We start from the raw sequence: 21,010 nt of genomic DNA, 5'->3' as shown, positions 1-21,010 counted from the left end.
TCTGTTTGGAAATGTTGTATTAGAGGTGATTGTAGGGCAGGAACAGATGGCTATTTAGGTGTGGAGTTAGGAAAAAAGCCTGACATATAGATATAGGTTGGAGGGTGCACTGGACAGAAAGGAGGATCTGCCTTCAGTGAAAGAATTAATGTCTAAATGTAGAATCCCATTACTAGAAGTAAGTCTACCCCTTCCACAAGAGGGGAGATTAAGGAATGGAGCAGCTCCCCTATATGACGTTGAAATCAAATCACATGGGCAGATGCCCACTCAACGTTGTGTGTAATAAAGCTTATTAGAATAAACCGAGCACGGGGAAGCCTGGAAGTTTTCCGGACTGGGTTTCATTTTGAAGCAAGAGGGACTTCTAATACATATCTTGTCTGTGGCAAAGCAAAATGCTAAATGCCTTCTTATATTTTAGATAAATTCTTTGAGAATCTTGTTGGCAACTAGAAAAGCATAGCTAACCAAAAAAATGAAACAAAATAAAATAAAAATAAAACAAGTGTTGGTGTGTTCTATTCTTTTTTAAATGGGCATTCATTATCAATTTCCCCACATCTGTTGTTTCCTTCTACTGCGGACAGAAATTCTTCTTCATAAAAGGTGGATTCTACATGCAGAATTTCTAAGGAACTGGATCACATCATATATGGAAGAAGACTGGGCTTTGGAGTAAGAAAATCCTAGCTGAATCCTGTTCCAACCATGTACACGGTCATTGTCAAATTCACTTATTCACTCACCCATTCATTTATTCATTCATGCAACAAGCATGTGAAGAGCACATTTTATATGTCTTATCCTATATACATATAATACTGAGTAAAAAGTCACAGTTCTTGCTCACAGACCAGTGAGAAGGAAGACATACAAACACAATTACAGCATAGTGTCTGTGCTGGAAGAGTGAGGAAGATGGTGCACCTGACTGCTTTAATGAGACTGGAGAGAAGGAAGAAAAGGTAGGGAAGGAGGTAAGAAGTATGAGAGAGTAAAGGGCCCTGGGGACATAGGAAACACAGAAAGAGAGATTGACAGGGAATTCCTAGTAGAAGGAACTACAAGATCAAAGTCAAGGAGACGTAAGATAGTATGGAGTTGGGTTCCAGGAGCAGCAAGGCATTTTTGATAGTTGGACAATAGGGTAAGTCATGAGTGACAGGGATGGGTGACAAGGCTCGATGCACGGTCAGGGGCAAGTTCATGTGCATTCTGCCTATTTTGTCGCCCGAAGGTACCATTGAGGCGTGTTCTTCATGCTCCTCTTATACTCTATAAATCCTACTCTCTTCAGTAAATAGCTCTTTTTCATTCTATTCCTGTCTCCTACTCTCCGCCTAAGAAACTCCCACTCATTATTTGGGGACCTTGACACTGTGTGCATAGGTTTCTCACTAAATTTTGTGGCATCCTGTGTTAATCAGGGTTCTCCAGGGAAACAGAACCCATAGGATATATATGTACAGAGAGATATATTTATGTTAAGGAATTGGCTCACACAACTGTGGAGACTGTCAAGTCTGAAATCTGTAGGCCAGCAGGCAGGAAACTCAGGCAGGGTTTTTATACTGCAGTCTTTTTTTCTATCCTTCTTTATATAGAGACAGGGTCTCACTCTGTCACCCAGGGCTGGAATGCAGTCATATAATCATAGTTCTCTACAGCCTTGAACTCCTGGGCTCAATTGATCTTCCCAACATTCCTGAGTAGCTGGGACTACAAGCGTGCACCACCACACCTGGCTAATTTAAAAAATGTTTTTGTAGAGTTGGAGTCTTTCTATGTTGCCCAGGCTGGTCTTGAATTCTTGGCCTCAAGTGATCCTCCCACCCTGGACTTACGGGTATTAGCTGGGACTTAGCTGGGATTACGGGTATATCTCAGTCTTCAGGCAGAATTTCTTCTTCTTTGAGCAACCACAGTCTTTGGTCTTCATGCTTTCAACTAGATGGATAAGGCCCTCCCACATTATTGGGGGTAAGCTAGTTTAATCAAAGCCAGAAAAAAAAAAGATCATAGGCCAATGGCTCACACCTGTAATCCCAGCAATTTGGGAGGCTGAGATGGGAGGATCACTTGAGCCCCGGAGTTTAAGCTTATGGTGAGCCATGATTGTGCTACTGTACTCCAGTCTGGACAATAGAATGAGATATTGTCTCAAAAAAAAAAAAAAAAAAAAATCATATCTTTAAAAAAAACTTTACAGCGACATCTAGATTAGTGTTTGACCAAAAAAAATGGGCACCATAACCTAGCCAAATTGACATACAAAATTAACCATCACACATTCCCTTGAGATTTCAAACTCTCTAGATATATCAGGGAGGGGCATAGCAGGAAACAGAATTCACTGAAATGAATTTTATGGAAGAACTATTTTTGAAGGTATCATCAGATTTTTTTTTGAGACAGGGTCTTACTCAGATTTAAAGGAACAAACAAGAGGTGCCAAGTTACCTGTCAAGAACTGTAAAGAATCTGAGATTGTACCTTATTTGAAAGCTAACAAGATAGCCTATTAGTTTCACAGGCGCTGGTAGAAGACATGACACTCCTGGGTCAACATGAAGGACAGTTTATTGCTCATAATAACAGCAGTAGACAAAGCATCAGCATTTTTTTTTTTTTAGACAGATTCTCACTTTGTCACCCAGGCTGGAGTGCAGTGGTGTGATCTCCACTCACTGCAACCTCCACCTCCCAGGTTCAAGCACTTCTTCTGCCTCAGATTCCTGAGTAGCTGGGATTACAGGCATGCACCACCACGCCTGGCTAATTTTTGTATTTTTAGTAGAGACGAAGTTTCACCATGTTGGCCAGGCTGGTCTTGAACTCCTGACCTCAGGTAGGTGGTCCACCTGCCTCGGCCTCCCAAAGTGCTGGGATTACAGATGAGAGCCACTGCTCCCCGCCGGCATCAGTACTTTTATTCTAGTTTCCCAGGCCCTAATTTCCATGAAGAGAGTGACATGAAAAGAACCAGATAACAACTGTACATGCAGTGGGGTAGGTTGAGTTACAGGAGAGGGAATTCTGAGCTTAGGAAACCCAACCTTTTGTAATGGGCTCTAAATAGGTCTGGCCCTTTCTCTAGAGGCAGACAGTATCTTTCTTATACTGGATAGTAAATATGACTGCCTTTTGCTCCAGAGACTCTATCTTTATTTTCCAAGGCTGCTTAGTATACAAACCTCCTTGAAAAGGCATTAGTATCTTGCATGTAAGATGTGCAGAAACACGAGAGACCCATGGAGAATTATCTCTCAAAAGTACCTAGAAACCAGTGGTGGTAAAAATCTGTTACCGTTCATAGGGCCAAAATCCAAGAAAAAATACAGTTATCTAAGCCCAGTAAGAGCTGGAGGCATGGAAAAGAGGCCACTCATTAGGAACTTCAGTCATAGAGAGACACAGGCACCAGAGAAGCAATGCTTAAGCAGGGAAGTAATAGGAAAGAAACATTCCAATCTCTATCTTCCATTTTGATTTTTGACCAGTGACACCAATTGGTCAAATCCAACATGAAGCCAGCTAGCAAGAAAGCCTCAATAATACAGTTCAGAGGGGTCAGTATGCTAGTGTTCAAAGCAGCACTGGGAGAAAACTGGAGAATGTATCTGGGATAATGGAGGAGAATGGTACAATTGATGATCCCTTTAACATCTCAGCTTGAAAGTTTCTTGATTTTCTGGGATGAAATCAGCCTCACTCCACTCATTCTATTTAAATCACCCTCTCTCAAGGTTAAATGGAATTTATCAACATACAGGACTCTTCCACCTCCAAAATATTAAGCCTTAATCTGTCAGTCTCTGACCACAACTAAACTACCAGCTGGCTGACTCTGTTCTTCTCAGTAGACCTGCTTTGTTTTGAACACCACTGTTTCTTACATTCCATTTGTTTTTTTCTGATTCCAACTTCCTTCTTGTTGAGTTACTCCATTTGTTAATGATTTCAGAAAGAGTCTCTGCATGATGAACACTCAGTCTTTTGACTGTCTGAAAAGGTTTCTATCCTAGCTGCCATCTTATATGATAGCTTAGCTAGGTATATAATGTTAGTATCCTGCGTATTTCCTCATTTAAAGATATTTTTTGTTTAATTTAAAGATTTTTTTAATTTAAAGATATTATTCCAGTTTTTTGTGGGGTTTTTTGGCTTCTGTTCTTGAGTTTTTTCTATATTTGTAACCCTTACCTTTGATGTCCTTGAGTTTTTCTGTAACGTGTTTAAATAAGGATTGCTAGAATTTATTCCCTCGTAACTCAGCTTTCTTCAGTTTGACCAATCCAGTTGTTTTGTTTTGTTTTGTTTTGAGACGTCGTTTCACGCTTGTTGAACAGGCTACAGTGCAATGGCGCAATCTCAGCTGACTGCAACTTCTGCGTCCTGGGTTCAAGCGATTCTCCTGCCTCAGCCTCCTGAGTAGCTGGGATTATAGGTGCCTGCCACCATGCCCAGCTAATTTTTGTATTTTTAGTAGAGATGGGGTTTCACTATGTTGGTCAGGCTGGTCTCGAACTCCTGACCTCAGGTGATCCACTCCCCTCAGCCTCCCAAAGTGCTGGGATTATAGGCATGAGCCGCCGTGCCCAGCCCGAGCAATCAAGTTTTTTATAATCCTTGGAAATTTGTCTTTTTAAATATTTTTTCCTCCATTTTTTTCTACTTTCTGCTTCTGGAGACTCCTATTAGATGCGTGTTGAATACTAACTCCACGATTCAGCTTTTCTTTTATATTCTTTATCTCTTCTTTGTGCGATCCTTTGGATAGTTACCTCATAGCTGTGTTCCAGTTCACTAATCAATCATTAAGCTATATTTTTCTACAATTTAACCCACCTATTCAGTTTTAATTTCAATACAAAAGTTTTTCATTTCTCTAAGTTATATTTGATTCCTTTTCAATCTACCTGGTCTGTCTTTACAGAGTCTTGCTCTTTCCATATGATTCCTGTATCTTATCTTCTTTCATCCTTTTAATCATTTTTCAAAACTATTTACTTTATAATCTTTTAAAGATCACTCTATAAAAATCAAAGTTTTAGAAATGCAATTATACTGTGCCTGATAAATCTTTGCATAGTGGATTATTTCTTTATGTGGTTTGAAATTTAACTACGAGCTCATCTTCAATAGGGATTCTTTTCCCTTGTGAGTTTACTGAGTTATGGAAGTGTGTTACATAGTGGCTTTATATCTGCATCTGCCAGGCACAAGAAGGATTTCATTGTCCTGGCTCAGCTTTTATACTAATATCTCCTCTTCAGATTAATACAATAAGTATAGGATAAATTCAGATTAAAAAGTCTGAACATGGAGGAGACATACATTCCCTTACAACTTCCCTGAGGATTTTTTAGTTTCCCCTTTCACTGAGGAGTAGCTCCACCAGAGCCCTGGCTTGATTTAAGTATCTCAGTTCAGTTTCCTGACTAACCCTACCTCAAGGCCATATCTTCTTTTTTTTTTTGAAACAGAGTTTCACTCTTGTTGCCCAGGCTGGAGTGCAATGGTGCAATCTCAGCTCACTGCAATGTCCACCTCCCAGGTTCAAGCAATTCTTCTGCCTCAGCCTCCCAAGTAGCTGGGATTACAGGCACCTACCACCATGCCTGGCTAATTTTTAGTAGAGATGGGGTTTCATCATGTTGGCCAGACTGGTCTCGAACTCCTGACCTCAGGTGATCCACCCGCCTCGGCCTCCCAAAGTGCTGGGATTACAGGTGTGAGCCACCACGCATGGCCATATCTTCTATTCTTACACAGGTGTTAAAAGCCAGGAAACTAGCTATAGAGTATATATCCTGCTTTGATATTTCCTTGGCTAAGGCAGCAGGTTTACAGATCCAGACTTTAGTTCCTCGTTCACTTTTGGCACCCAAGAACACCATTTCTATGTCTTTGCAGTAGAAAAGGAGTGGCAGAGATCTTCACTGGTTCATTCTGCCATGATGCTAAATTTGTCAGTCGCCCTGCATTACTGCTTCATTCATGTGTCTAATTCCTTCATTTCTCCATTTGCTTCCAGGAACCTTACTCCATTCATGGCTATGGTGCCATCTCTGTCCAGCCTAGAATCACAGTACACCATTCAACCACTCTACTTCCTATGAACTAACATTGTAGACCTCTTTTATTCTGCCTCATCCACTTTGAAATCATTCCAGATTGGATCTATCCAAACATCCTCTTTCTTACACCACACCCACGAGAAGCACGGCACATGGTGCAAGCATAATGGACTTTGGAGTAAAACAGAGCTGATTGTGAATCTCACCTCTGCCATTTTCTTCTTTTTTTTCTTCTTCTTCTTCTTCTTCTTCTTTTTTTTTTTTTTTTTTTTTTTTTTTTTTGAGACAGTCTTGCTCTGTCGCCCAGGCTGGAGTGCAGTGGCACGATCTCGGCTCACTGCAAGCTCTGCCTCCCGCGTTCATGCCATTCTCCTGCCTCAGCCTGACTACAGGCGCCCGCCGCCACCAAGCCCGGCTAAGTTTTTGTATTTTTATAGAAATGGGGTTTCACCATGTTAGCCAGGATGGTGTCCATCTCCTGACCTCATGATCCTCTAGGCCTCGGCCTCCCAAAGTGCTGAGATTACAGGCATGAGCCACCATGCCCAGCCAGCTCTGCCATTTTCTAGTTGGGTAACCATGGACAAGTTATTCAACTGATCTAAGCCTCCATTTTCCCTCCAGTAAAATGTAAATGATAATATTTATCTCAGTGTTATTGTGAGAATAAAATAAAATAGTGAAGGTAATGCATTTACTATGCTCCTGATACAGTTAATAAATGGTAGCTATGATAAGATTTTGTAGAATATCTCCAGACTGATCCTTCACAAATAGATTTTTTTAACCTCAGCAAGACCCTCTGTGAGGTCTGGGAACCTTTCATGTGCTGCCTTTACCATTCCCCACAACTGCTCTTGCAAATAGCAACATTTTCTTCAAGCCATGGCCAACCAGCAGCTAACTTTGCTTCCTGTTTCAATACTGAGAGTATCAGGTGGCTTCGCCATCAATTTACTGCTCCCATGTGTGACTTGACTAGAACTTGGTCTTTTATCTCACACAAAAATGTTTGAGTATATGCCATGTGCCAGGCAGTGTACTAGGCCCTGGGGCTACATCAGTGAACGAAAGAAACACATTTCTGCCCTAGACAGAAACTAGGAAGAGAAACACAACAAAAAGCATAACTGAGTAAATTGTATTTTACAAAGTAGTAAGTGCAATAAAGAAAAGTAAAGTGCTGCCAGGCATGGTGGCTCATGCCTATAATCTCAGCACATTAGGAGGCCAAGGTGGGTGGATCACCTGAGGTCAGGAGTTCAAGACCAGCCTGACCAACATGGCAAAACCCCATCTCTACTAAAAATACAAAAAATTAGCCAGGCGTGGTGGTAGGCGCCTGTAATCCCAGCTACTTAGGAGGCTGTGGCAGGAAGAATTACTTGAACCCGGAAGGTGGAGGTTGCAGTGAGCCGAGATTGCACCACTGCACTCCAGCCTGGATGACAGAGTGAGACTCCATCTCAAAAAAAAAAAAAAAAAAAAAAAAAAGAAAGAAAGAAAAGAAAAGAAGAAAAGTAAAGTTCTGGCAGGATTATAATTTTAATAGGGTCGTCAGGAAAGATCTCAGTGAAAAGGTGGCCTCTGAATAAAGAGGGTGAGGGAGTAAGGAAACAGTAATTGCATGGCCCTTGTGAGAAAGTGCTTGGAATGTTTGATAAAAGCAACGAGGCCAGAATGGCTGAGAAAATATGAGTGAGGTAGAGAGCTACAAGAGGTAAGGTCAGAGAACCAATGAAGGACCTGATTGTATAGGGCCTTGCAGTCCATTTCCAGGATGTTGACTTTCACTATGAGTGAGATGGAGAGCCTTTGGAGGGTTTTCAGTAGAGGAATATGAAATGTGATATGCCAAATAGCATTACTCTGGTTCACAGCTCTAAAATGGAGCAGGGAAGCCATTCCGAGGATGACCTGCATGACCTGCAACCTTGAAAAACAAAAAACAGGGCCTTGCCTTGAACCTTTCAACTAGGCCAAACCTCTATGACCACAACATCCTGGAAAGCAGCTGAAGTTTTCTAGCACTATGACTCCTACACAACCACAACCAATGACTATAGACTCAGGTACTAAGCCAGCCACCTCCACCCATGATAATTCTTTCAAAGACAACTAGCGTAACCACCATCAGCATCCTTTTTAAAATCCTTACTCTCCTTCCTCTCTTCAGAACATAATTTGGCCTTTAGCTGAATCTGTGTCTCATGAATTACAATTCCTACAACCCCAATAAATGCCTTGTTTCCTTGCTTTGCAGTAAGGTCTTTCACCTCTTCTTGGTTGACATTAAATGGTGTCGTAAGTGGGATACAAGTGACTCTCTTCCTCTGTGTCCCAGTGCTCCTGTGGATTCAAGCATGGTGCTTGCAGGAACCCCTTGCGTCCCATTGCCTTCCTGACAGCCTCAAACCCTACTGGGGAGTCCTCTCATTTTCCTGAACCTCCCACCTTGGTTGAGGTTGAAGCCTTTATTGGGTAGCCTTTGTTGCCAGCTGTCAACAAAGAAAATTTTCCCTTTTTGGTGAGTATTCACGAGCCCTTTTGCTTCTAATGGTATAAGTGCTAAGCTACCCTTCTTCTTAAACACCTGTTTGTTTTTTAGACAAACATTATGGTCATTCATGTTGTAAATTTCATTCACAGTGGACGAATATCACTGAAAGTGATTTGGAATTACAATTGCCAACCTGAGGCTTTTTTAATCTCCAAAACTTGTTTTCCTTCTTTATTACAGGGCTAAAATGAAAGAATAAACAGCCTGAGTGGGACACCTACTTTAGTTGGTTTCTTGAGGCATCTAAAAGACTCCAGAGATCTAAACTCTAGTGTCCCTAAAAGATAGCAATGCAAAAACAGCTTTAAAAAATCTCTAAAATTAAAAAAAAACCCTCAAGTTTCTAGAATTTCTCACCTTCAGTGACCAACAGATGCATCCTTCAAATTAGAAAGACTATATTTGAAAGGATTTTAGAGGTCTCTCTTTCTAAACGATTGCATTATTTGTATTTATGGGAAGATCAAATTAAAAAAAAAAAAAGACACATGATCATGTTATGGCTAGCCTTAGAAATTGTCTTGAGAAAATTAAAGAGCAAAAATTCTGACCTAAAACTAAGTTAAAATCCTTGTATGCTTTCAGAACAGGGTTATCTGAAGAAAAAAATCCTTGTATGCTCAAACTGCCTGCTTTGTTAGCTAGGTGTGATGGCACATGCCTGTAGTCCCAGCTACTCAGGAGGCTGAGGTGGGAGGATCAACTGAACCCAGGAGGGTGAGGCTGCAACGAGCTGAGATCACACCACTGCACTCCAGGCAGGGCGTGAGATCCTGTTTCTAAAGTTTAAAAACAAAAACAAACAAACAAAAAACACTGTCTGCTTTGGATTTCCTGCAGGATTTATTTACCAAAAAAAAAAAAAAAGTCTGGGCATGGTGGCTCACGCCTGTAATCCCAACACTTTGGGAGGCTGAGGCTGAGGCGGGTGGATCACTTGAGGTCAGGAGTTTGAGACCAGCCTGGCCAACATGGTGAAACCCCATCTCTACTAAAACTACAAAAATTATCTAAGCGTAGTGGTGCATGCCTGTAATCCCAGCTACTCAGGAGGCTGAGGCAGGAGAATCGCTTGAAACTGGGAGGTGGAGGTTGCAGTGAGCCAAGATCGCGCCACTGTACTCCAGCCTGGTGACACAGCAAGACTCTGTCTCAAAACAAAAAGGGCTGGGCGTGGTGGCTCAAGCCTGTAATTCCAGCACTTTGGGAGGCCGAGACGGGCAGATCACGAGGTCAGGAGATCGAGACCAGCCTGGCTAACACGGTGAAACCCCGTCTCTACTAAAAAAATACAAAAAACTAGCCGGGCGAGGTGGCGGGCGCCTGTAGTCCCAGCTACTCAGGAGGCTGAGGCAGGAGAATGGCGTAGACCCGGGAGGCGGAGCTTGCAGTGAGCTGAGATCTGGCCACTGCACTCCAGCCTGGGCGACAGAGCAAGACTCCGTCTCAAAAAAAAAAAAAAAAAATCAAAAAAAAGGTGCCCACTATAGTTAGGATTTGGTGCTTTCACTGCCATGGCCCAGTTACGGTTTAATATTCATGTGACTCATGACTTTTTGGGATACTCATTTGTTATTGACGCTTTTCCCTTTCATAGATAGCTTTTGATTTCCTGTCTTACTGACTCTTTTAATCTTTCATCTGAGATGCACATAGACAAACTTTCCTTTTTTTTTTTTTTTTTTTTTTTTGAAACGGAGTCTTGCTCTGTCACCCAGGCTGGAGTGCAGTGGCCGGATCTCAGCTCACTGCAAGCTCCGCCTCCCGGGTTTACGCCATTCTCCTGCCTCAGCCTCCCGAGTAGCTGGGACTACAGGCGCCCGCCACCTCGCCCGGCTAGTTTTTTGTATTTTTTAGTAGAGACCGGGTTTCACCGTGTTAGCCGGGATCGTCTCTCGATCTCCTGACCTCGTGATCCGCCCGTCTCGGCCTCCCAAACTTTCCTTTTTTTAAGCTGTCTTTGAAGGGTAGTTCTGGGTCTTATAATGACTGCTTTGTAGCTCTTTGGAAATACCTCATGCATCCTTGTTTAAGTTATAACCTTGGCTAAGGTTTTTGCTTTTGGTAAGTCACTTGGGAGGGACCTTTGTTAAAAACAACAACAGCAAAAACAATTGGCTGCATACAGTGGCTCATTCCTGTAATCTCAGCACTTTGGGAGGTCAAGGCAGGAGGACTGCTTAAGCCCGGGAGTTTGAGACCAGCCTGGGCAACATGACAAACCCTGTATCTATAAATTAAAAAGATAAAAAATTAAAAACAAAATTAGCCAGGCATAGCGGTGCACACCTATGTCCCAGCTACTCAGGAGGCTGAGGCAGGGGGATTGCTTGAGCCCAAAAGGTCGAGGCTGCGGTGAGCTATGTTTGTGCCACTGCACTGCAGTCTGGGCAAACAGAGTTCGACTCTGTCTCCAAAAAAAAAAAAAAAGAAAGGAAGGAAGGAAGGAAGGAAGGAAGGAAGGAAGGGAAAGAAGGAAGGAAGGAAGGAAGGGAAAGAAAGAAAGAAAAAACAGGTCAACAGCCAGGGCCAGGAATACTGGCTACTTATCCTGGCTGAAATCTGAAAACAAGAGATATGAAAAGATTTTTTTTTTAAAAGAACTCTACAGTCAGAAATCAACCTAATTAAAAGCTGATATTCAGGCTGTAAGTTTTTGTATTTTTTTTTTCAAGGCCTTCCTGTTTTTCTCTTTTGGATTCTGTTTCTGGGAATTTTTTTCAGCAACTGAAATCCCTTTTTAATTGTGTTTGGTCCCTCTGTTGGCTTCCTTTCTTGTTGGCATGATTTGTGCTTTAAAAAAAAAAAAAAAAAAAAAAAAGTAAAATTTTACTGGCCTTTCTGGAAAGCTTTAAATCTCCAAATTGGCTCCTCTAAGATTTGTTCTTCCATTTCCTTCCACTTCTGGTCCTTCTTTTTTGCTATTTCTGATTCCACTTGAAGAGATCTAGGAGGAACTTCTAGTGTCCCTGAAACTCCTTGAGTCACACAGAAAAAGGCACCACACCTCTCTTTTGGGATTCTCAGTTTTCCTTATGGAGCCCCAGAGTTGTGGCAAGACCCCAAAGCTCTGCTCTCTTTTGCATTGACCTCTCTAATCCCTCTGGCTTTTGAGGGTACCAGGAATTCCTTTGTACTGTGAGAGAAAGCCTGATCTTTGTGCAAGGTTCAAGCAATTCTCCTGCCTCAGCCTCCTGAGTAGCTGGGATTACAGGCATCTGCCACCACACCTGGCTAATTTTTGTATTTTTAGTAGAGATGGAGTTTCGCCGTGTTGGCCAGGCTGGTCTCGAACTCCTGATCTCAGGTGATCCACCTGCATCGGCCTCCCAAAGTGCTGGGATTACAGGCATGAGCCACCGCATCCAGCCCCAGATGCTTTTCAAATTCACCTGACTTTAGTAATCTTTGGTAAATAAAGCTGGTTTTAAAATTAGGTTTCGAGCCTTTAGATTCTGGGGTCTAGACAATGCCTACGGTGAGGTCTGGAGACATATGTATCTACAGCACCTGGACCACCAGCTTCAGGGCAGAGCCAAGGTCAATACATCCTCGCTGGCCCAGCTGTGCCTCCTGGCCATGCTAGGAGAGGTTAGCTCCTACAGGCATTGTCTCCACAGCCCCGTCCTCAGGCCTGGGCTCTGCATCTGGTACATAATAATTAAAACTACTTACTTCCTAGGTTGTTCACTAGAATTTAGGATCACTAAAAATTGTAGTTAGTATGTATAATTTAAACTACTAGATATAAGAGAAATAATTATGTGTACAGATTGGACAAGGACAGTAGAATGTATTTTTTGTTAGAAGGTTATTTTTTAAAATGTAAATATGTGGGTTTTGTTAAATGAAAAGTAATTTTGTCTAGTTTAGAGGTGAATTCAAGGTTGTTTAAATGGAATGAATGAATAAAAAAGAATGATATTGAATAGACATTTCTCAAAAGAAGACATATGAATGGCAAACAGGTATATGAAAAGGTGTTCAACATCACTGATCATCAGATAAATGAAAATCAAAACTACAACGAATGCTGGGTGTAGTGGCTCATGGCTATAATCCCAGCACTCTGGAAGGCCAAGGAGGGAGGATCTCTTGAGCCCAGGAGTTTGAGACCAACCTGGGCAACACAGGGAAACCCCATCTCTACAAAAAAAATTTTTTTAAATAGCCGGGCGTGGTGGTGCCACGCTTGTAGTCCCAGGTACTCAGGAGGCTGAGGCAGGAGGATCACTTGAACCTGGGAAGTCAAGACTGCAGTGAGCCATGATTGCACCACTGCACTCCAGCCTGGGTAACAGAGTGGCACCCTGATTTTAAAAAATAAATAAACGAAAAAAAAAAAAAAAAACAGAAAAAACACTACAGTGAGATATCATCTCACCCTAGTTAAAATGGCTTTTATTCAAAAGACAGGCAATAACAATGAACACTGGTGAGGATATAGAGAAAGGGGAAACCTCATATACTGTCAGTGGAAGTGTCAATTAGTACAGCTACTATGAGGAATAGCACGGAGGTTCCTCAAAAACTAAAAATAAAACTAGCATATGATCTAGTAATCCCACTGTTAGGTAGATACCCCAGGAAAAGGAAATCAGTATATTGACAAGATATCGGCACCCCCATGTTGACTGCAGCCTTATGCACAGCAGCCAAGATCTGGAATCAACCTAAGTGTCTATCAACAGGTAAATGGATCAAGAAAATATGGTACATATACACAATACAGTACTAGCAAGCCATAAAATAGAATGAGATACTGTCATTTGCAACAACATAGGTAGAACTGAGGGACATTATGTTAAGTGGAATAAACCAGGCACAGAAAGGCAAACTTCTCATGTTAGCATTCATTCATGGGAGCTAGTAATTAAAACAATTGAACATATGAAGACAGAGATAGAATGACGGTTACCGGAGGACAGGTAGGGTAGTGGGGGTATAGAATAGGCATGGTTAATGGATATAAAAATATAGTTAGATACAATTAGTAAGATATAGTATTTGATAGCACAACAGGGTGACTACATTCAGCAATAATTTGTTGTACATTTAGAATAATTGAGAGAATATAATTGGAATGTTCATAATACAAAGAAATGATGAACGCTTGAGGTGATGGATACTCTATTTACCCTGATGTGATTATTAAACATTGTACACCTGCATCAAAATACACCCCATAAACATATATATCTCTAGGTACCCATACAAATTAAACATTTAAAAGTTTTTAAAAAGAATAATAGATAAAACTGAATGGGGCTGGGTGCAGTGGTTCATGCCTGTAATCCCAGCACTTTGGGAGTCCGAGACCAGCCTAACCAACACGGTGAAACCCTGTCTCTACTAAAAATACAAAAATTAGCTGGGCCTGATGGTGGACACCTGTAATCCCAGCCACTCGGGAGGCTGAGGCAGGAGAATCAATCACTTGAACCCAGGAGGCGGAGGTTGCAGTGAGCTGAGATCCCACCATTGTGCTCCAGCCTGGGCGACAGAGTGAAACTCTGTCTCAAACAAACAAACAAAAAAAAATTGAATGGATGTAGAGAGATGTGGGGGGAAAGAGAATGGAAAAATATCTGTAAGAAGTTATAAAAGGGTTGTGCAACTATTATCTTGTGTGGTCAAGGCTGACTGAGATTGGATAGATCTGTATAAGATTTTATTAAAATTAGCTTTAAATCAAGTGTTTTAAACCATTGACATCTGACAAACTACCCAAAAGCAGATTTTGAATTCTAAATTATTTTTGACTTCAAACTAACTTTTGGACATTCCAAAAAGAGCCCCTGGAACTCCAAGAGAGACATATTGGGCTTATCTGGTATGTTAAAATCATATAGAAAGCATTGTCAAATTTAGAAATGGTGTTTAATTTTCTTTGAGTTATATTTGTATAAATGTGTTAATATATGTTCCAAAATTGTATGAAAGTCCTAAAACTCTGATATGTCTTGGTAAATTGCTTCATTCTGATGCTTTCGTTCTAAGAGCTCTTTGCAAATCTTAAGGTGGTGTATTTTTAAGGAGGTTCATGAAAAAGCCTCTGAAAGGTACTTTTAAATACAGACCTCTGCTTATAACCTCAAGATTGTTCAATTGGACTGGGTTAAAAAAAAAAAAAACTCCAATGAAAAAAATTGGACCCATAAAATTGCCAATCTGACATCATGCAGAACAATAGTTAAGCAGATGGGACTAACCTGATAAAGGACTGAAATGATGTTTATGACTTTTTTGCTTGAAACATTCTTTTATTTATTTATTTATTTATTTATTTTGAGACAGGGCCACGCCACGTTGTCCAAACTGGCTACAAACTCCGGAGTTCAAGCAATCCTCCCGCCTCAGCCTCCTAAGTAGCTGGGATTATAGGCGTGCTGCTGATTGTTTTGTTTTGTTTTTCAGAGTTAAAAAAAAAAATCTATTTTTCCTCTTAAGCTATTTATAGCTTACAGTAATTGAGAAAGTATCCTTTTGTAAGTAAAATGGAAACATTTACTTTTCTCCCTAACTGATATCTTCAAAATTTGGAAACTATGAACGAATATTTTTATTTTATGGCAATATAGGTATTTGAATAAACTCAGTAAGAATCTGTTTTCTTCTGTGATAGGGCACAATTAGAGACACTGGTTATTTTACCAAGGCTTCGACTGGAATGTCATATTTTCATATGTGATCACGCTGCTTTAAGGAATTGAGACTGCCTTTAAAGCCAATAGATTTGGAAAAAGACTGTCCTGGTTCCTTGCCTACACAGTTTGTTTAAAGGATTTTTGATCCTATGGTAAGTAAAGAATGTCACTTTCTAACAGGCCCAGGAACCTCAAGATATTTTGGGGACCTTTAGAAGACAAGAATTCATCCAATTTATATAGTTATTACAGGTATAATCTGATGGAAAATCCTTGGCTTGGCTTCCTACCCTTGAGAGGCTTTTTTTTTTTTTTTTGAGACAGAGTTTCACTCTTGTTGCCTAGGCTAGAGTACAATGGCGCAATCTCGGCTCACTGCAACCTCCACCTCCTAGTTCAAGCAGTTCTCCTGCCTCGGCCTCCAGACTAGCTGGGATTACAAGTATGTGCCACCACGCTCGGCTAATTTTGTGTTTTTAGTAGAGACGGGTTTCTCCATGTTAGCCAGGCTGGTCTCAAATTCCCGACCTCAGGTGATCTGCCCGCCTTGGCCTCCCAAAGTGCTGGGATTACAGGCATGAGCCACCATGCCCGGCCGGCTTTTAAAAATATAATCTGAGATTCTTACGAAAAAGCCCCTGCAAAGCCAATTTATAAAGAGCCTATATAGCCAATCGCTATTACTGCTTTACTTTATGCAAATAATCAAGCCATGTATAATAAGACTAAAATTATTCAGCAATAAATTGGTTCTGTTATGATTTATCTTTGGTAGAAATGGGGGACTAGAGATTGAAAAATTATGTTTCAGAAAAGAACTATAGTACACCTGTTACTAGATTCTACCACTGGCCATTGTTTCTATGATTTGCCTACAATTCAGACTGAATTTTGAATTCTTTCCTGGTTACAAGTCTCCAAACTAATGTTTCCAAAACTTTATTCCATTTTTCTGACTTGGACTCACTGAAATTGCTAATACCTTTTTCCGGAGGGCCTGCAAGCTGAAACTCATGAATAAACAACCTTGTGATATGCAAATTACAGACCAGAAAAGCTGTCAGATTGCTACTGCCTATTTCTCCTTTAGAAATAGAATGCTTTGAGTTTAACATCAAGACACCTCAACTGACTGCCCTCCAAACTCTAAAGAAATTGGTTTATATTGTTCCAAACATTAACCTCTGTGTTTCTTCTGTGTGAGAGCCTGTCTGCAACACCATCTCCTGAAATCAGATACAGCTGTTTAATGGGATTGGCCTATTTCCAGAAATGGGAGACTGGGTTAATGGGATCCTTTGCCACTCAGCTGTTGACTCAAATATTCTCTCCACAGCCACCAACTCAGCTTTCAGTGTGTGAAACACGTAGGGAAGTTTCATGTGGAAATGTTGTCTGCGGAGAATGTTTCCCCAAAAATATGGTACTTTGGCATGTTATGGGCTTTTGAAAATGGAAAGGCCTCAGAAATAAGCCTCAGAATCAAGGTCCCTCTAATTTTGTCTTTTTCCTCTCTCTCCAAGGGCACAGAGAATCTCCCTCTGGAATTCCTTTATATGACCAAGAAAGCTTCTCACCAAAAGAAACACAATCACCTTATATCTCCTTCCTGAAATCTCATCATCTATTTCAGGAAAGAAGGCTGAAGAATGACCTTTACACATGGTTAATCAAATGTATGCCTTTCCTGATGTACAGCTAATTGCCATAGACTAATGCAAACCTCCTTATGAAAATGGCTCCCCTGTTACTCAAACTTGGCCAATTTCTGCATGTTATCTTTTGACAACTCACCTCTGTGGCACAAGCCACTCTAAAAAACAGACATTTCTAGCTCCAAAGAAAATATATAACAAATCTATGGCCAACCAATAATAATTGATCAGCAATGCTGCCTCCTGTCAGATCTTGATCAAAACAGGGGAATGTGAAATGTGATATACAAAATGGCATCACTCTGGTTCAGAGCTCTAAAATTAAATCAGGGCTGGGTGCATTGGCTCACACCTGTAATCTCAGCACTTTGGGAGGTCAAGGCAGGAGGACTGCTTGAGCTCAGGCGTTCAAGGGCAACACAGTGAGACTTCGTCTCAACTAAAAGCAACAAAAATCAATTTTGTGTGATGGCGTGTGACTGTAGCTCCAGTTATTCAGGAGATTGAAGGGGGAGGATCACTTGAGCTTGGTAGGTCGACATTTCTAGGAGCTGCAATCATACCACTATACTCTAGCCTGGGTGACAGAGTGAGACCCTGCCTCAAAAATACATGAATAATTAAATCAAATTAAATTGAGAAGCCATTCTAAGAAGTACTAATTCTACAAAACCTGCAACCTTGGAAATAAAAAACCCCAGAAACTTGCCTTAAACCTTTGAACTGGGCCAAATCCCCATGACCAAAACATCTTGGAAAATAGATAAATTTTGCCAGCACTATAACTTCTAAACAGCTACAACCAGTGAACTATGGATTCATGTACTAAACCAGCCTCCTCTACCAACAATAATTCTTTCAAAACAACTAGTGTAATCACCCTCGGCATCTTTTTAAAAATTACTACTCCCCTTTCTTTTTCAGAAAACAATTTGGCCTTTGACCACATCTGTTTCTCCTGAATCACAATTCCTAAGACCCCAATAAGTGTCTCACTGCTTTGCAGTCGGCCTTTCACCGCTTCTTGAATCACAACAACAACATGAGAAACTTACATTTTAATGGCAAGATTTTGCTGATGTATTGAGTATTAACTGGAGAGAGGTGAAAGAAGACTCAGGGAGACTAGTTAGGAGATTATGGAAAAAATCCAGGCAAGAGATGTTGATGATTTGCATCAAGGCAGTAGTGGTAAAGACAGAGAAAAATGATCAAAGTGTGTGTGTGTGTGTGTGTGTGTGTGTGTGTGTGTGTGTATTCAAGATGGAGTCTTGCTATGTTGTCCAGGCTGGACTCAAACTCCTGGACTCAAGCGACTCTCCCACCTCTGCTTCCTGAGTAGATGGAAGCTGGGACTACAGGTGTGTACCACCCCACATGGCAGATTCTGTAAATATTTTAAAGAAGGTGCCAACAGCATTTGTTAATAGACTGAACATGAGATGGGAGAGAAATTGAGGAATAAAAGATGATTCCAGGACTTGTGCCTAAGCATCTAGAAGGATCCCATTGGATTAGTTCAGAAAGACTGAAAGTATATTTTGATGGGGAGGATACGGATGATCAGGAATTTAGTCTGGGACATGTTAAATGTAAGATGCTCACTTGCTATCCAATGGACATGCCAGGTAAATAGTCGGCGTCACCTTAAGATTGGAAGATATTACTAAGGGAGAAAGTGCAGACAGAAAAGAGAATAGTTCCAAAGACTGTAGAGGGGGCAGTAAGCATGATTAATAAAGAAGGCTAAGGAATAGTGGCGAGTGAGGTGGAAAGGTAATTCGGAGTGTGTGGTGGTGTCCTGGAGGTCAACTGAAGAAAAGACTTCAAGGAGGAGGCAATGACCAATGCAAATGGCACTGCTACATAAGATGAGAATGAAGAACTGATAATTGGCTGCAGCAACTCAGAGGTCACTGATGACCTTGACAAGAACAATTTGTGTTGACCAGTGAGAGTGAAAGCCTGACTGTAGTGAACTTAAGAGAAATGACTTAACAGATACTTGTATGCATATGTTCATGGCAGCAGTATTCACAATAGTCCCAAAATGGAAACAACCCAAGTGTCCATCAACAAGAAAATGGGGCCAGGCACGGTGGCTCACACCTGTAATCCCAGCACTTTGGGAGGCTGAGGCAGGCGGATCACAAGGTTGAGATCGAGACCATCCTGGCCAGCATGGTGAAACCCCGTCTCTACAAAAATACAAAAATTAGTCCCAGCTACTTGGGAGGCTGAGGCAAGAGAATCACTTGAACCCAGGAGGCGGAGGTTGCAGTGAGCCGAGATTGTGCCACCGTACTCCGGCCTGGCGACAGAGCAAGACTTTGTCTCAGAAAAAAAAAAAAAGAAGGAAAATGGATAAATACAAAGTACTATATGCATACAATGGAATATTATTCGGCCATGAAAAGGAATGAAATTCTGCCTCATACCACCAAATAGACAAACCTTTAAAACAGTATGCTGTGTGAAAGAAGCTAGACACAAAAGAATAAATATTGCATGATTCCACTTACAGAGGCACCCCGCATAGTCGAATTCAGAGACCGAAAGTAGAATGGTGCTACTAGGGGCTGGGGGGCAGGGGAGAATGGAAGCTATTGGTTAAGGGGTATGCAGTTTCTGTTTGGAATGATGAAAAATTCTAGAAGTGGACAGTGTTGATGGTTGAACAACATTGTGAAAGCAATTTGTGCCCCTGAATTGTATACTTGAAAACAGTTAAAACGGTAAATTATATTATATATACTTAACCACAATAAATTGGCTGGGCATGGTAGCTCACTCCTGTAATTCCAGCACTTTGCAAGGCCAGGGCAGAAGGATTGCTTGAGCCCAAGAGTTCGAGACCACAATGGGCAGCATAGTGAGAACCCCGCCCCCGCGGCAAAAAAAAAAAAAAAAAAAAAAAAAAACAGAATTGAAAAAGAAAAAAAAATTTTGTTAGTGACTCTCTAACCAAAAAAAACCACAATTGAAAAGAAAAATTGAAAACAACATAGACAAATCTTTCATGAAGTTTTGTTGTAAAGAGTTGGGGGAACAAAGAAATGAGGCGCTAGTAGACGAGGGAAATGGGTCAAAAAAGGATTTTGTTTTCAGAAGGGTGAAATTACAAGTTGTTTTATGCCGATTGAAATGATCCAAGAGAGAAGTAAGAAATGATAATGCAGGAGAGGGGAGGGTAGCTCCAACAGTGCCACTGAGGAAGCGAGAGGAGAAGGGGTCCGAGGCGGAGTGGCAGCATGGCCTCTGCTAGCAGGACAGAAAGGGGAAGTCTGTGGTAACAAACGCTGGGATATGAGGTTCTGCACCATCGTGATGGGCGGAAGGCAGAGTCCGCGGCTCCACATGCTGGGGAACAGGGGAAAGGCCGTGGAGATAAAGAGTTTTCAAAATTCTTCTCTGACTGCTTTTATTTTCTCTCTGAAATAGGAAGGATATTCATTGCGGTAGACTGAGTAATGGCCCCCCAGTGATGTCCATGTCCTAAACCCCGGTATCTGTGACTGTGTTACCTTACACGGCCAAAGGGACTTGGCAGATGTGATGAAGGGTAAGGACCGCGGGCCGGGCGCGGTGGCTCACACCTGTAATCCCAGCACTTTGGGAGGCTGAGGCGGGTGGATCTTGAGGTCAGGAGTTCGAGATCAGCGTGACCAACATAGTGAAACCTCATCTCTACTAAAAATACAAAAATTAGCCGGGTGTGGTGGCGCACGCCTGTAATCCCAGCTACTCAGAAGGCTGTGGCAGGAGAATCACTTGAACCTGGGAGGCAGAGGTTTCAGTGAGATGAGATCACGCCACTGTACTCCAACCTGGGCACCAGAGCGAGACTCCGTTTCAAAAAGAAAAACAAACCAAAAAACAGTAAGGACAGCCGGGCGCGGTGGCTCAAGCCTGTAATCCCAGCACTTTGGGAGGCCGAGACGGGCGGATCACGAGGTCAGGAGATCGAGACCATCCTGGCTAACACGGTGAAACCCCGTCTCTACTAAAAATACAAAAAACTAGCCGGGCGAGGTGGCGGGCGCCTGTAGTCCCAGCTACTCAGGA

The 21,010-nt window shown here is 41.6% G+C and overlaps 1 long non-coding RNA gene across 2 annotated transcripts in view; it reads right to left on the bottom strand.

Annotated features, from left to right (window-relative positions):
- LOC144334496 (uncharacterized) overlaps positions 1-21,010 on the bottom strand; it is a 47,905-nt gene that overhangs the window by 9,040 nt on the left and 17,855 nt on the right. The window contains exon 3 of one of the 2 annotated variants that reach the window (XR_013404432.1): positions 19,971-20,377. The exons of the other annotated variant lie outside the window; for it this stretch is intronic. This is a non-coding gene — a long non-coding RNA (uncharacterized LOC144334496). Of the gene's footprint in view, positions 1-19,970; positions 20,378-21,010 lie in introns of those variants that run through there. 2 annotated transcript variants of the gene reach the window in all.

This window comes from Macaca mulatta, chromosome 14, assembly GCF_049350105.2.
Source record: "Macaca mulatta isolate MMU2019108-1 chromosome 14, T2T-MMU8v2.0, whole genome shotgun sequence".
Lineage (NCBI taxonomy): Eukaryota > Metazoa > Chordata > Mammalia > Primates > Cercopithecidae > Macaca > Macaca mulatta.
The sequence above is the reverse complement of the archived record's forward strand: the minus strand, read 5'-3'. Positions and strand labels throughout refer to the sequence as shown.